This window comes from Tympanuchus pallidicinctus, unplaced genomic scaffold (assembly GCF_026119805.1).
Source record: "Tympanuchus pallidicinctus isolate F22 unplaced genomic scaffold, pur_lepc_1.0 scaffold18, whole genome shotgun sequence".
NCBI classification, from domain to species: domain Eukaryota; kingdom Metazoa; phylum Chordata; class Aves; order Galliformes; family Phasianidae; genus Tympanuchus; species Tympanuchus pallidicinctus.
The window spans coordinates 4,229,380-4,244,694 of record NW_026294699.1 but is presented as its reverse complement, the minus strand read 5'-3'; the positions used below and the strand labels follow the sequence as shown (position 1 = coordinate 4,244,694).

Here is a 15,315-nt window from a genome sequence, read left to right as displayed (position 1 = left end):
CATTTGTTGAAGGGGAAAAAAAAGGCTGCTTAGGCGTTTCTGTGCAGAACATTCAATACGTAGGAGTGCCTTATCTGCATAGTAGCATGTGGGTAGGATTTGGACAAGTGCATTGAAGGATATGACAATCAAAACCAGATTACGTGGGAAATCTCTTTGAAATCTGAGACCACCTCACCCAGGTTTCACTGACTTCAGTAAACATTTCTAAAGGAGAAATTAGCACGTGAACTACTCACGAGGTAACATCTTTTAGCACTGCAGTTTCTGTTGGGTATCAGACTACCCCCAAGAATAATTCCTTATTCTGTCTAGCACGGAAAAAAAATCAATGAGAAATGAAATTTTGATCAATGTTAAGAATTTGCATGAGACTGTTCCAGCTAATGAAATGCAGAACAAGTTATAACTGATTTCTGCCATTGACATTCTGTCAATTTAATAATAGATCCTTCTCTTGATGTAACTTGACTGCCATTAGCATTCCAAATATAGTGAACTGTTTTGTTAATATCTCTACAGAAGTAAAAATGTAAAACAGATGAGGACCTGGGCCAGTTTATTGTGTTCAGCACTTGTCTTTAAGCCACTGCTCATTGGAAATGTGTAAATTCTGTTCCTTACTAGACTGAAATAGAATAAATTCCTGGTTTGAACACAATATGAGAAGAATAAAATGGAAAAAAAAAAAAAAAAACAAACAACTTCTTTGCATTGCTTTACATGAAATCTTGACTTTTTTGAGCAACAGACATTCTGAAACTCTCCGTGGAACTGCCCTCTTCCTTTAAAACTGAATTTAATCATGTTATTAGGCAAAAAATTAGTCATCACTACCAGATTTGAAAAAATGACCAAGAAGGTTACTGAGCACAATGCAATCATCCACTGACTTCACCGACTCTAAGAAGACATTCTCCATTTTTTAACTGTAGTCCAAACATACCTTTCTGCATTGTATGAGGAATGGCTTTCTTCGGCAATTTCTAAGACTCTATAACACAGGAATCTCAAGTAGTGTTAACAGCAAGTTTGTTAAGCAATTTCTGCTGTACCTGTGAGCATAATGGTACCCAGCAAAGTGATAATACGCAGCTTTCACTTTTGCTGCACCTCATCCACATATTCTATTAAGTGCTAGTAAAGTGGACATAGAAAATTTAGGCTTAAACTTCCTTTGGAAACAAATGCTCTGAACTCTCCAAGATCAGCATCCTTAGGTCCTAAATTTAGCAAACCATATCAGACGATCTAGAAAAACTACTTTTATTTACTCCCAGTGGTGTTTTTTTCCTCAGCAACAACAGACTTTGGGTATTCCTTGTATTCCCTTTGTGTTAGTGTAACTTGGACAATATAGACTTGCAAACTACTGAAGTTCTTAAAGCTCAACGGATTATGAATGAAGAGATTTATTTCTCACTTTCATTTTACACATAAAACAAAGAAATGGATTTCCCTGGAAAAGGATTGATTCTTCTTGTGCAATTAGTATATTGACCACTCCTAGAAGACAGTTCAACCAGGCTACAGCCTTTCAAAGACTCCAGCAGATGGCTGTTTAAAAGAAGCACTGCATGAGTATAATAAAAAGATTCTCACCTTATGTATGATATGCTGCACAGTGATTATACCCAATGTAGGAAGGAACACACATTAAGCAATCCTCCTCACTCAACGTGCTCTTATTTTGGAGCAAACACAGATAAATAAATAGCTCAGAAAAAAATAATTATCATCATTATAACAGTTCACTGAAGTCAGCAGAACCTTAAGGTAATTTGTTCAGTTCCTTTCCTGTGAATGTGAACCCCAGCTTCTGACCTAGTTTCTATTTACTAACTGTAAAATATTTTTCACACCATTTATACTAAGTCTGTATTTTAGACACAGGTCTAAGCCCTCCTACCATCCTAAAATCATGAACGTTTCCTAAACATCACATGCAAAGTAACAGTCACAGGTAACTGCATTCACAAACAATGGTAATAAAGTAAGTAATAACCTAAACCAATGTATGGTGCGCAGCTCCTTACATTCTAATCGTTTTTTGTATGCATTTGATAAGCCATTATTACATAAAAAGATGCATATTTTTTAATTAATCATTAATTGATGATGAAATGGAAGTTAATTTGTTCTAAAAAAAAAAAAAAAAAAAAAGAAACATGATGGAAAAAATAAGGAAATGAGACAGGAGATTTTTTATGAGATACAAAAAGATATTTGCACAAGACCACACAAATTGCTGCAATAAAAAAGTGATCATCTCAATTATACATGTATTGGACTTGAGTTATTCTTCATCTTGCTATAACATTGAGAATATCAGTACTGAAACCAGAGGAACAAAATGTCCAAGTGTCCAAGAAGTGACTAACATATTCCATTCCTTATTATTACCAGTTCATAAAAAAAATGCCAGTTCGGTTTAAAAAAAGACCGAAAATGAAAATGAAAAAAAGAATCAAAAAACCAAACAACAAACCGCACAACTTCTGGAAGGCATGGTCAGATTTCAAAGAGATACTTTTTTCCTCTCAGCTGTATTACGCTAAGAGTGGTTGATGACTACCATAACTATACCATCTTTCTAAGCAGCAGAACACTCATAAACTTCTGTGCAAAAGATTGCAAGATTACATAAAAATCTTATCAACAGTTTAAACTAGGGCTTTGTCCTGAAACAGATGAAAAACACATCTTTCCTTCTGTCAGCTTTGCTGTAAATATAGACCAACCAATGCACATCAACCATCCTAGATATTCTGAAGTGAGCTTGAGCTGCCAGTCCTGATAATTTAATTTTATTTCAGTTTATTTAATTCCATGATGATTATCATTCAGGTTTAGCAGATAACGCATTTAATTGTGCAGACAAACAGTGGATTTCACTTTATTGCTGCCAGTGGCGTTGATAGATCTTGAAATTCTACTGCCTAGTATCTACAACAGAAAATTAATAATAAAGAGATGCACGCTTCCTAAACACAAGGGATATATAAACAAAGTACAATGATTTATCTGAAAAAATGCGAATGATACAATGCCATAGGAAAAAACAACAACAACAAAAAGAAAAAGGGAACTTGATGGCTTTTAATTCTAAGACAGATTTAGGTCAAATGATACATGAATCTGTAACAGGCAATGTTTCAAATCCACAGTTGTTCTAAAGGGCAGATGTCTGTGAACTTCATAACAGGTTTAACAACATGACTGCAGTGCATTCATTAAAAATCACACCTAGCTGATTTTCTATGCAAACGCAACATTAAGAGAGCCTTCCTCAGAGAAGGAAGGAAGCCTTACACACTAACACCCAATAGTCGGTTCATCAACTAATCTGTAATACTTCCTCCATATACTACACACAGCAGGAAAATAGGACATCATGAAAGAAACAACTGCACATTTTGGGGGCAAGACTTCAGCCTCTTTCTATTCAAGAGCTTGAACTTTTGTTTTTAAAATATTTGCTGTAAGACCACCTGCCATAACTGCAACTCAGTCGACATTTGTTACATGTGCTCACAAGACACATCCATGCACAGAGTGAAATACAGTAATGTCAAAGTCCTGTTGTTCCCAGCTTAATTGCTGTTGAGCCTACTGGCAGTCTTTGGCACTGCTTTGCACTATATAACACAGAAAATTATAGACAGTTTTCATTTGAAAGCAAACAGATGCATCAGTTAATTCCAAAAACCCATCTACACGTAAATGAAAATTAACTGAAGATATGAAACCTTACAAGTAACATTCAGGAAGACACATATGGCCCTTAAGAGCTAAACATGTTACACAGCTAAGGGAGCATCACAGTTTTCACACACAACTCATGCAACTTTAATTAAAATAGAAAACACCAAGATGTTGAATGGGAGATCAACATCTTGATCTCCAGAGCTCCTACTTCCAGAAAAGACTGTGGCAATGACTACAGGCTCCCAACAACACACAATCCTTACTCCATGCTACAAAAAGGACACAAGAGGAATAGCTACAGATAGCCAGAGCTAACAAGAAATCCCTGTCGCCTCATTCAGCGCAACTCAGTTCCCAAACTAGTGGGTAACTAGCTCTAACTAGTGGGTAAGGTATAATTACCATTATTTCTAAAAACAGGACAAAAATCAATAGGGACAGATTATGACATTTAGTTGTTCATCTCAGTCCATTCTTGAATAGTGGATATTCTCAAATACATATATATGTACACACACATATGATTTCAATTAAAGCTGACCAAGACAACAAATACTAACACATTTTATTTTATGCAGTGCTATTGTTTCCAGCTTACTTCCACAAATTTTCTGTCACTTCGTAAGAGTGGGTTGTAACACTTCTTGTGACTGACCTTGACATCTGCCACTTGCAGCATAGATTGACACTTGCAAGGAAAGATCCTCAGCTGGCCTGCATTCTCACAAATGCATCTAGAAATTCAGTTTGGAAAGCTCAAAATTCAAATGTTGCTAGACAAAAGGTTTCTCTATATCTTAACATATAAAAATACTTCTAATTTGTTAAGAAGTAAATAAACACCAGCACTCCATTGATATACAAAGACATAAGTGAAGAAAGATGAGACAACAAATACATTTACTCTTGTCTTTCCTTCAGAATTCTCTTGTGATGTGATCCATTTAAGATCTGCTAAGCCTAAGTTTTATGCATATCTTCTAAAAAATTGTCAACTACTTTTGAAGTGCAGATTCATTTTTTAATTCTGATCTCTTGTTGGTGTTTGGAGAAGAAAAGTTGTCCTTCCAGTCCTGTCCTAACTCATATATACAAAAAATGGTAAGGATTGGTAAGCAAAGGCCAAAAGAATTAAAACAAGCCCCTGTGAACTTGGCTTGCATGTAACTGCTGCCATCTTAATAAGGTGAGAGTAGCTTTTAAATCCCAGGCAGATTCAGAAGCTGCAGCCCAGTCCCTGCCATATGGAGACAGCCTGGAATCTGTCAAGTTCACTTAGTGAATATTATCTTTGGGGAGTCAGTCAGGCAAGCTAGATCAGAATAAACAGGATGCTGTTGAGATCTGGAGGCTAATGCTAGTACAGGCTGGACTACTGAACCAAAAAAATCAGTTTTAAATAAACATATGCTTGACTAGAAAAATTAACAATAATGAAATCTGCATAGGTAAAAAAGAAAATGCAACTTGTGTGATTTGGAAAATGCTGTTCTCACTCTGATATCAGGAACTGACCAGATTTTCCCTTTCTTTCCATTATTTCTGTGATAACAACAACATATTAATGCTTTATTATCTACACAAGACTTAATTATTGAACATTTTGAGTGCCCTTGTTAAGTGATGTGCATAATTATACAACCTTCCCCATTTTTCAGTAAGAGCAAGGAGCATCACATTCATACTATCTACATGCGAGTCCAGGTTTCTTCTTCATGCTTCAATAGAATTCTGGGGTCTCCAAACCTATCAAATTCTGTGTTGATGGATGGGAATAAGATAGACTTTTCTGTGCTCTGGGTAAAAGCCAGAATCTTGACTGTAATCTTCTGCACATACTTTTACTGATATTCAGCATAAAAATAAGCCTTATCCATTTTTATTAGTTGGCCTGAGTCAGAACCAATTCCTTTGATGTCACCTAACTTATAAAATGCAGCACAATAAGCAAGGGAGGTTTTAAAATGCTTCATAGACTTTACCCATTATATTAATGGGTTTCAAATTGCAATCTGTGGAGCACTTTCTGGTGCTGATCCACAGGCAGCTGGCCAGTCACCTGGAGCTGGCTCCTCTCCTTGGTTCCCTCTGCTTATTCACTATAAAAAGCAGAACTGAAAACCGACTAAAATAAAATAAACCAACAAAACAGAATGCCATTTTTTATGCCATTTTTTTTTTAAGATAAACAGTTACAGTGTTCACCACGTGACCATTCTGAGAGGAAAGGATGAGTCAATTTTGAAATGCAACACTACTAGCTGGCTGAATAGGCAGTAAACCACACCAGGCTGTACAGGGCTGCAGAGAGAGTGTGAGAGAAAAAACAGCTGTTACTACAGGAATAATGTGATTAAACTTAAGAGTGACTGAGCAAAATAGCTCATTTCTCAAAGTTCTCTTATTTTCAAACTTTATCTTATGCTCAGAGAAGGTGGCATTGCACTACATAGTCATTTTCTAGAATTACTTCCAACCCTTTCTTTTAAGTGTGTACTCATAAATATTTTTCAGAAATGTCACTTTCAGTGCCACTTATGAATCTCGTTGAGGAATTAAAGCTATTTGTGAGCAAAGAAAGGTACACTGACCTGGGTCACCAGAAGAGTAAAGGTTTCAAGCAACCTAAGTCGCAAATCATACTAACAGCAGATCTATGTTGGTCACTCTGAAAGTAATGCCTCCTGCTTATTTCCATCTAAACTACAACAGATACGAAGAGTATAATAGCACTACAAGATAGAGCACATTTTCAGCCACCAGATACTACTTTTCAGCAGTGACCACCATTAGCCAACCTACATTTTCACCAGTGATGAAAGAGAACCTGCATGCTGCGCTTTTAAATATCCGCACCAGCAGAGGTGGCCCACTGTTTCACAGCTGCAGTGACAACTCTGTAGCTAGAAAAACATTATGAACAGAGTTTACCTTTCATCAGCCCAAATAAACGGAAGTCAGAAGGCACCAAATCCTGACTATACAGTGTATGCATTAGGACAGTGCAGCCAAGACTGGCAATGCACTCCATGATCTAAGGACTGGCAAAGGGCCCTGTGTGACTGCGTCTCAAGAGAAACAATGTCTTCTTCTCTAACTTGACTTGGAAGTCTGAGACTTCAGCCTAGTCAGCATCGCGATATAGTAGTCAGAGCTGATGGTTTTCTGTGTTCCAGGAAACCTGGAAGATTGTTCCTTTCCCCAAAGGCAATGCCCATCACCTGACCCACTAAGAGCTGCATCTTGAACTTTGTCTTGAACGGGGAGTTCATTTGCCACTCCACAGACTGCCATTTTGATTCCGGCTTGCAGTGGTGACATCACTGTGATATAGGAAACTTTCACCTTCAGTTTCATTTTGGTTCATTAGGTGCTGACAAACTTGCATGTGGTGTTCTTTCTGTTCTTCTGTGAGATTCACAAGACTCATTTGGCACAAACTTTGTTATATTCCAACACTGCCACCATTGTTTCCAAGCTAATATTCAGCTCCATACACAATTCCCTGGTTGTAATCCACAGATGATCTGGTTGAGACATTCTTCATTTTGTGGTGTGACAGCTGCACGTGGCTGTCCGGAGTGTGGATTGTCTTTCATGTTGCTGTCACCACCACACTGCCTCACTGTGCTCACATCCACTGTTTGGTCTCCACAAATGTTCAGCGGGCATCAAAGAACTTCAATGGGCACCTTTTTTTCTGAATGGAGGAATTCAATGACATAACTTTCCTCTAAAAACACTTCCACACCAGAACCCATCATGTCAGACTGCCCCTCAGCTACCATCTGCTGCACGGTGACAAAAAGTAACAGGATACTGATGGGAAGGCTCAACCTCTACTGCCATCCCATCAGCATCTGCCTCTGATGTCATGGGCCAACATCATAAAATAAGAGGCATTACTTTCAGCACTCTTCATATATTCACCTGCCCTCTTAAAAGATTTTTTTTTTCCTACACATTTTATTTATTGAGTATTTTAGCAGCTTTTCTTCACATAAGCCTGTTTACCTTGAATGAAAAATACATGTACCGTAGAATATTTTGGGTGTCGCTGAATTACTACACTGAGTTAATACTAATAGCAGACTACTTCCTAAAAGTAAACATATTCACCAGCTGAAATCATTTAAGCTATCAACAACAGCTATTATTAGATCACACAAAAATATTTGTGAGCACATGCCCAAACAAACTACAAATAGCACACCCAAAGGGATAAGTTCATTCAAAGCAGCACTGAAACGTGTAATTGATTGGTTTCAGTTCCAGGAAGGGAGGCTATGCTACTGAAAGATGTGTGTGTGCCACTGAAATCTTCCACCAGTGAGGATCCAGACAAGTAAAACCTGAGTGATAAAGCCACCAGGGAGGCAAGACTACTGATAAGAAATACTCTTCCCTCATTTCTCAATGCAATCTGCTGTTGATCCATCATAATAATGTGGACAGCTTAATTTAAATTTAGACTTGAAAATCAGCTGCACATGTCTCTAGTTTCTTTACAGTACAAATTAACAACACAATAGCCTAAATAAATCCTAAGCCCTACATATTCAGTATGTCCAAATGTGACAATTAATAATTCTCCTTACGGCTGTTATTCACTAAAGCAATTTCCTATTTGGACTTGTAGCAACCTTTAGTCCAGAAGCAAACTTCTAACTTCCTAAAAAAAAAATCATTGTATTAATAAGAGATCTGGTGTTATATTTTGATCATTTTCTCATTTGTTTCCATAGCAGGAATAAAAAGGACACCCATTTTTCTTTGTCATTAAACACTTAATTGATAGTTCTAGAAGCATCTTTATTCACAAGCCAAATACATTAAAGAGTCAATCTCTTCTAAACATTTGGTTCTTAACCAGGAATTCATAAACTGTTATGTAGCTCAGCTGACCACTGATGAAAACAAATAATATCACTGCAAAAAAAGTAAAAAAGACTATGTTAAAAATAAACTGTAAGTCTACTCCCCTAACTTTTAATGATTTCACTATATCTTTACCTTCATCCCTTCTCTGCAGCCTCCATGTTTCCCTTTCCCATGCTTTCAACAACTACATCTACACCATTTATTGGTGGTTCTCAGACTGTAGAATTCATGAATTTGTTCTGTGAAGGACACTGATGTAAAAAAAAAAAAAAAAAAAAAAAAAAAAAAAAAAACCAGTACAACGAAGCCTGGATCATAATGATGACAGCAGCTAGGCAGACAAAGTCAGAGCAAGGCTGTCTTGGTACTTACAGGATCAAGTCCTGCAAATAAGCCACGGATCTAACAAGCAGCTGTTTCCAACATGCTGCTTCTTGCTTCTATGTGTCATTAGCTGCTGTGATATTTAGCTGGAACAGGAACGTGAAGAGGAAATGCATAATTTCTGGAGATCACCTTACCCTGAGAGTATCAAGAAGTAAAACAAAAACTGCAAACATCTTAGCAGTGCCACCATACTGCCAACATGATCTCCAGGGTAAAGGTGGACAGACCTCCTGTTATTGAGCTGTGCTACTGAGAAGGAATGGGAAGGGGATTGCCCTGGATTCTGCTGACTGATAAAATGACTGCACTGAGAGGATACTAGTGCAAATAAACTAACAGTTCATGCTATAGCATCTACAGTTTTTCCAGGGAGATCCTGTAGGATTATCAGTATAAATAAACATGTAGTATTTAAAAGTTAGCTCTGTTTCTGAATTACAATAAAAACTATAGACTACACGAGACTAGTATATGCTTAGCACATGCAAATAAAAAAGTAACAAGCTCCTTTTCAATACACTTCCAAGCAACCAGGCACACTATAAAGTATTTTAATCCAAATATGCTTCAAACTTGGTTTCAAATTAGGGCAGGTCACATTCTGCTCCTTACTATTCCAGTGCATTTGCAGTATGTGTATTCTTTCATGCTACAAAAGATAAAAGGCAGGATAGGAAATAATTCTCTCATTCTTTTTATTGTTCAAAAGTATGTTCAAAGGATCTGTCAGGCATTTTTTTCTAGATCCCAGAGATTTCAGACGCAGCTTGTTACCTTCTTTCCCCTTCAACACAGTTTCACAATGTATTTATGAGGCTGTGACTGAACTAGGTCTGTTGGAAAAGGTAAAACCTAACAGAAGATATTTAAACTTCTGCTGAATTTCTGTTTACTAGTTCAGTGGCCTATGCTGTTAAAGTAACCCGGGGTTGCAAAGAGAAGAGCTGCGTGCAACTCATAGGAACAGTGTACTGAGTTTCCTTTCAAATATTTTCAAGTGCTGTAAAGGATAATATTCTCATAGATCAGACCATAAGTAAAATATACATGTTACTATTAAGGCCCTTACTGCAAGAAACAGTGGTTTAGCAGTCAGCTACAGCTCTGAAGTAATCTCTGTTGGAGCCATGACAGTGCATTTGCCCTCTCCATTCTGCACACAGAACAGGTGCTGGACAGCACTGCTGTGCTCATTCTCCCACTCTGTGTTGGGGTGGTTTACGAGCAAACTGCTGCCCACAGCTTGATCCACTCCTCTGCTCCACGAAGAGCCAATGCAGCTCAGTAGCGGTAAAACAGCAGTTTGGTTTAAGGACAAACAGAAAGCATCTCCATACAACACAATTACTGATATTGCAGATATACTTCAAGATAAATCAAATGGAATGCTTCATTGACTACTGTGCATCACTTCTGCAGAGGGGAGGCTTCCATAATTCTACGTCACATCTTTTAGGAAACAGGCATTTGGCTTCTTTAAGGGGGAATGCACTTTCCCATCCCTCATTCACTAGTGCTACGAATTTTCAGAATATTTCTGGCACTGAACCACTGCAATGCCTAACGCATTTATATCTCTGTTACTTTGTGTTATTATATACATTGTCAGGATTATGGCTCCTAAAGCGCTTTCAAGATTACAATTCTGCTATCTTAACAGTTTTTTCTACTTTAGAATATACTTTAAGTATCCTGTTCTGCTTCCTACCATAGAAGAAATATTATTATCTTATACATGAACAGTTAAAAAATTTTCTTCAGTGAAGGCTCAGTAATACACATCAGTTTATTTACATCAGACTGTTCAGTACTCCTTTCTACTTTAACTGATCAGCTCATCAGGATATCAAATCAGCTATGGGGAGTATAATCACATAAGACATCAGATGTAGATCGCTAAGTATTCCATGTCATTCCCATCTTTATACTCCTTAAAAATCATATTTTGGACTGTCAAGTAAATATGATAGAATGTATGAGCTTTTGTGTTTTTATAATAACTAAAAAATCACACTGAAAGGGCAGATACTTAAAAATTTGCCTCACCTTTCCCTACCTCAAACCCCAAGTGACATTCAGCAGAACAAAGAGCAATTGAGTAAAAAAAAAAAAAAAAAAAAAAAAAAAAAAAAAAAAAAAAAGTTGCCCTCAACCTCTGAGTTTTTGGAAGTACATTCACTTTAATATGTTCATACTCCATGTCAAACACTCACCTTTAACGGTACTTCTTACCATGCATGGCAGTCGAAATTGCAAATATAAAGTATCTGATAGCATTTAACGGCCTCTAGGTATAATCAGCATAAAGCCAGCATTAAAGAGACTCAATATGAATATGAAATGTTTAAACCAAATGTGATGGAACCTCATGGGGAAATCTGCCACACATGCTGTCCTTTATTCTAGGAGGTCCTTCGCTGTCTACCGTCACGGTCTTTGTAGGAGGTACAGGAAAATGACACAAAAAAGAAATGAAGCCTAAGCATCAGCATGCTGCAGCAGTGTTTAACCACTTTTTCAATGAAGCAAGCTTTGATCACCTCTTACAAGAAAGCAATGACCTGTCCTTTCAGGGAAGCATTTTTTTCTTTTGATCTCTATGTTGCAGACATTTAAACTGAATTCCTAGTGTTAGTGTTTTATTTAACACTTAGTTATAAAAAATATCACATAAATAGATAAAAATTCATGACATCTCTATTGCATTTGAGTTAGTAACTTTGAAAAATGTTAGAAGGTCCTAGTGTACTACAAAATCTGCACAAGTAGCCAGTACTGTATATATCAGCTAAATATAGTCACTGTCTTATCTATTATTTATACTCTAAATACCACATCTGCCAAGCTAAAACCAGAAGTGACCACACAGTCAGATCTGCATTTGTCCCAGCATAATATTAGCTGTGTAAATTACTGCAAAACTAGATTTGAGTACCCAGGAGAGATAGTATCAGAATCATCTACAGCACATCTTCTGTATGTTACCGAAAATTAACGACATACCCAATTCGTTAATGGATGTCCAAGAAGAACCTAGCTAAAATCTGTCTATTTATTGCAACTCAATTAGTTCTCAGTGGATAAGCATAATTTTTGGCTTTGCAGATCTTGGGTAAATCCCATAAAAGCACTCCTCAGAGTGGAAGTTTAAAAAAGCAAACAAGCAAAAAAAACCCTCTGGATAAGATTTAAAACTACTTAAAACAAAACAAACAAAAAAAGATCATGGATATAAATGTTATATAAGCCTAAAATAAATTTATTCTTAAAAATCAAAACTTTAATATTCATTAGTCATAACTATACAAATAACTTAAGATACCAGTTGGCTCAAATTTTCCTAAAATTCACCTTCTCCCTGAAGATTATTGTGCCTGACATTAAGAAAGTTCAGACTACAAATTCAGATCTTGAATTGAAAAGTTCATTGAGCTTTTCCATCACCTGGATTCAAGGTTTTATCCTGCATCCATCTTTAGCCTAGAATACCTAAAGTGGTCTCGATACAAGACATCTTTCTTTTCTTCTTCTTGGGCATGGATCCAGTACTGCTACATTTAGATTTAGTTGTTAGATAAAAGTGGTGGGAAATTGCACAATAAATTTATTTCAATTATTTTATTATCAACAGATAACACTACCATTACAGCTAGAACTCAGATAATTAATCCTCATTTCTGCAACGCTGAAATCACAATTTGTAATCTGCATTTTTCCAAGAAAGAATAAATACAATACTGAACTAACTGAAATTTGTTTTCTCCAGCTTTTATTGTATTAGAATTACCACCTGGAAATGTCATCAACAAATTGTCGCCTATCAATTTGTGTATTTTCCAAGTTCCTGCACGCTCTAGTTCTACAGAAGGCATCTGACCTGATAACAATAATTTTATTTCCCACTGCACCATCTTTTACGACAATCCAGTGATTTATTTCAATATATAAAAAGTTAGTCTTTTAAACTTCTAACAGAGCTGCTTAAGCAATTTCTCCTATAAAGTCTCTTGAATTTGCCTTTAAATCTCAGAAGCAATTCCTTAATCTCACATATGATATTCTACCATTTCTAGACAAGCAATATTTTAACAAATCTTCTTTAGTTTGTCTAGTATTAAAACTCGTTTCCTCTTTTTTTTTTTTTTTTTTCCTCCCTCTTTCTGACCTGCTAGTATTGTTATTTTATAACTCATTTCCTCTCTTTTGGGGCCTAAAGACACAAACTTGCAGGCTCTTGCATTTGATAGGCATAAGCAGCCAATGAAATTGCCGTTATTTGGACTAAGGGAGTTCAAACCCCAACAATGTTTTATGAACTCCCTAAAGACCGATAAGGGAGTAAAAGAAATGAAACAAAAGGGCTTAATTTAATATATAGTTGTTATAACTCAAGTGTACCCATTTCCACATCTTTTGATAGACTTTTAGAACGCATTAAATAACAAAAAATGCCTAACAACTGTCTTAACAACTCTGTGACTGATATAGCAAGGTACTGCTAACAATAATCAACATTTTAAAATCCACAATCCTGATCACAGTGCTTGCGTCAAAGGAAAGATCACAAGATGAAGGTTCCATTAGAAACCAAATTGTGCTAATATTCCAGGATGGCAAGAAAGATTCTGAAATCAAATGAGTATAGTTTGAATTTAATTTGAATGAAATTTATGTTTTTAGATCTCATGATCCTTCTGATCAATGTACTTGCATCTGATTTAGTGGAGGCGCTACTGAGTATTGCAGCTGATTTCAGAAGAAATATATATGCTGTGTTGGGGTACGTGCTTACTGGATGCATTATACTTTGGAAAACTAGATTTCAATTTGGAACACTTCCATAGATTTGTGGCATAAAAAGGGATAAAATACTTGAGGCACTTATTCCACTGGCAAATTATGCTTGAGGATTTCAATATGAATGACTATGCTTACAGTCTTTCAGAGTGCTCACTGTTTATTCTGGAATTAATCCAGGTCTATAGAACTAGTGATACATCAACACAACAGATGTACTTAAGTGACTATACATAGTAAGGTGATTCACTTCACTATCAAAACTCAGCAACCCATCTGAAGTTGATTTCTTTGACAATCCCAGTCTGTAAACCATCAGCACCAACAGTATAATTATTGTTACAGGAGCAGTAATCTCTAGTCCTGAAGACTTCATAATTCCATTATTTTTCTTTCAAAATTACCTAGGTTGATAAAAGTATTAGAGTTTGAGCATAATAGCCTAGTTATTGGCAAAAGCCTACTAAATTATCACTATAATACCAGTATGCTGACAGAAGTTTAACTTTTGCTGATCTCACACTTGCAAAATGCTGAAATAAGAACACAGCGAGTTCCGTATCACACAGCCAAGATGAAAATGATGACATCTAAAGCAATGCTACGGACTGGTCTCTACAGGATCCACTGAGAAAAAGGAAATATAAGCTTTGCTTAAAAACTGTTAACACATTTTTTCTGCAAATACATCCTTTTCATTAGTTTCTACTTTCCAAACCAATTGATGACTTTCTGGTTACTTGTAACTTGAGAATAGATATTTAGATTAACATTTTGGAAATATAAGTCCGTATTCTTTCTGCTCTTCAACTCTGTCAGAACTCTTTCAGTGAATGGGTTATAAATCTGCATGTCACATACAAAAAAAACAAACAAACAAAAAACAAAAAAACAACCTACTTCAAAAAGCTTTTTATTCTTTTTCTTCGACAGTCTCCATTGCAAAACTTTTATAATGTTCATGAGAACTTCTTTCTTCAAAGCTCATAATATTATTGAATTGACAGCAGAAGGTATGACAGGCCAAAATGAAATGTTTTAAAGAGTTCACTGAAGTGCTTACACCTATTCTTCAGTTTGAAGGGCCTGCCGTTATGATCTTCTGCTCTAGTCAGCGAAAACCTGGACTGTCTTTTCCAGTGCATTTAAATTTATGGGCTTGGCACAAAAGTAGGCCTCTGCTTACAGGTCTGTAATGTTACACACAAGTTGTCTTGTCTATATTCATATTCAAAAAACACTTTGAGTTTCATTATGTGGCACAACAAAATGTCAGATGAAAGCCAGTCTCCCACAAAGCATGCAGTGTGGCTGGAGAGCTCACAAGCCATTATACTGTTCTAACTAAAAGTAAGGCAAGAAGCTAAATGTTAAGCGTGGATGAAACCTGAAGATACTTAAGCCTGTAATGCAAATATATGAATTTTGAAGTGATCTATTTGTATTAAATTATCAAACTATGTTGTTACACTAAGTATAATATTCCTGAAATGCCATTACAAAGCCAGCTGGAAACCTTGACTTCTCATCCATATTGTTATT

At 36.3% G+C, this 15,315-nt stretch overlaps 1 protein-coding gene across 23 annotated transcripts in view; it reads right to left on the bottom strand.

Annotated features, from left to right (window-relative positions):
• Positions 1–15,315, bottom strand: part of RBFOX1 (RNA binding fox-1 homolog 1) — a 743,472-nt gene that overhangs the window by 149,265 nt on the left and 578,892 nt on the right. The window lies entirely within an intron of this gene.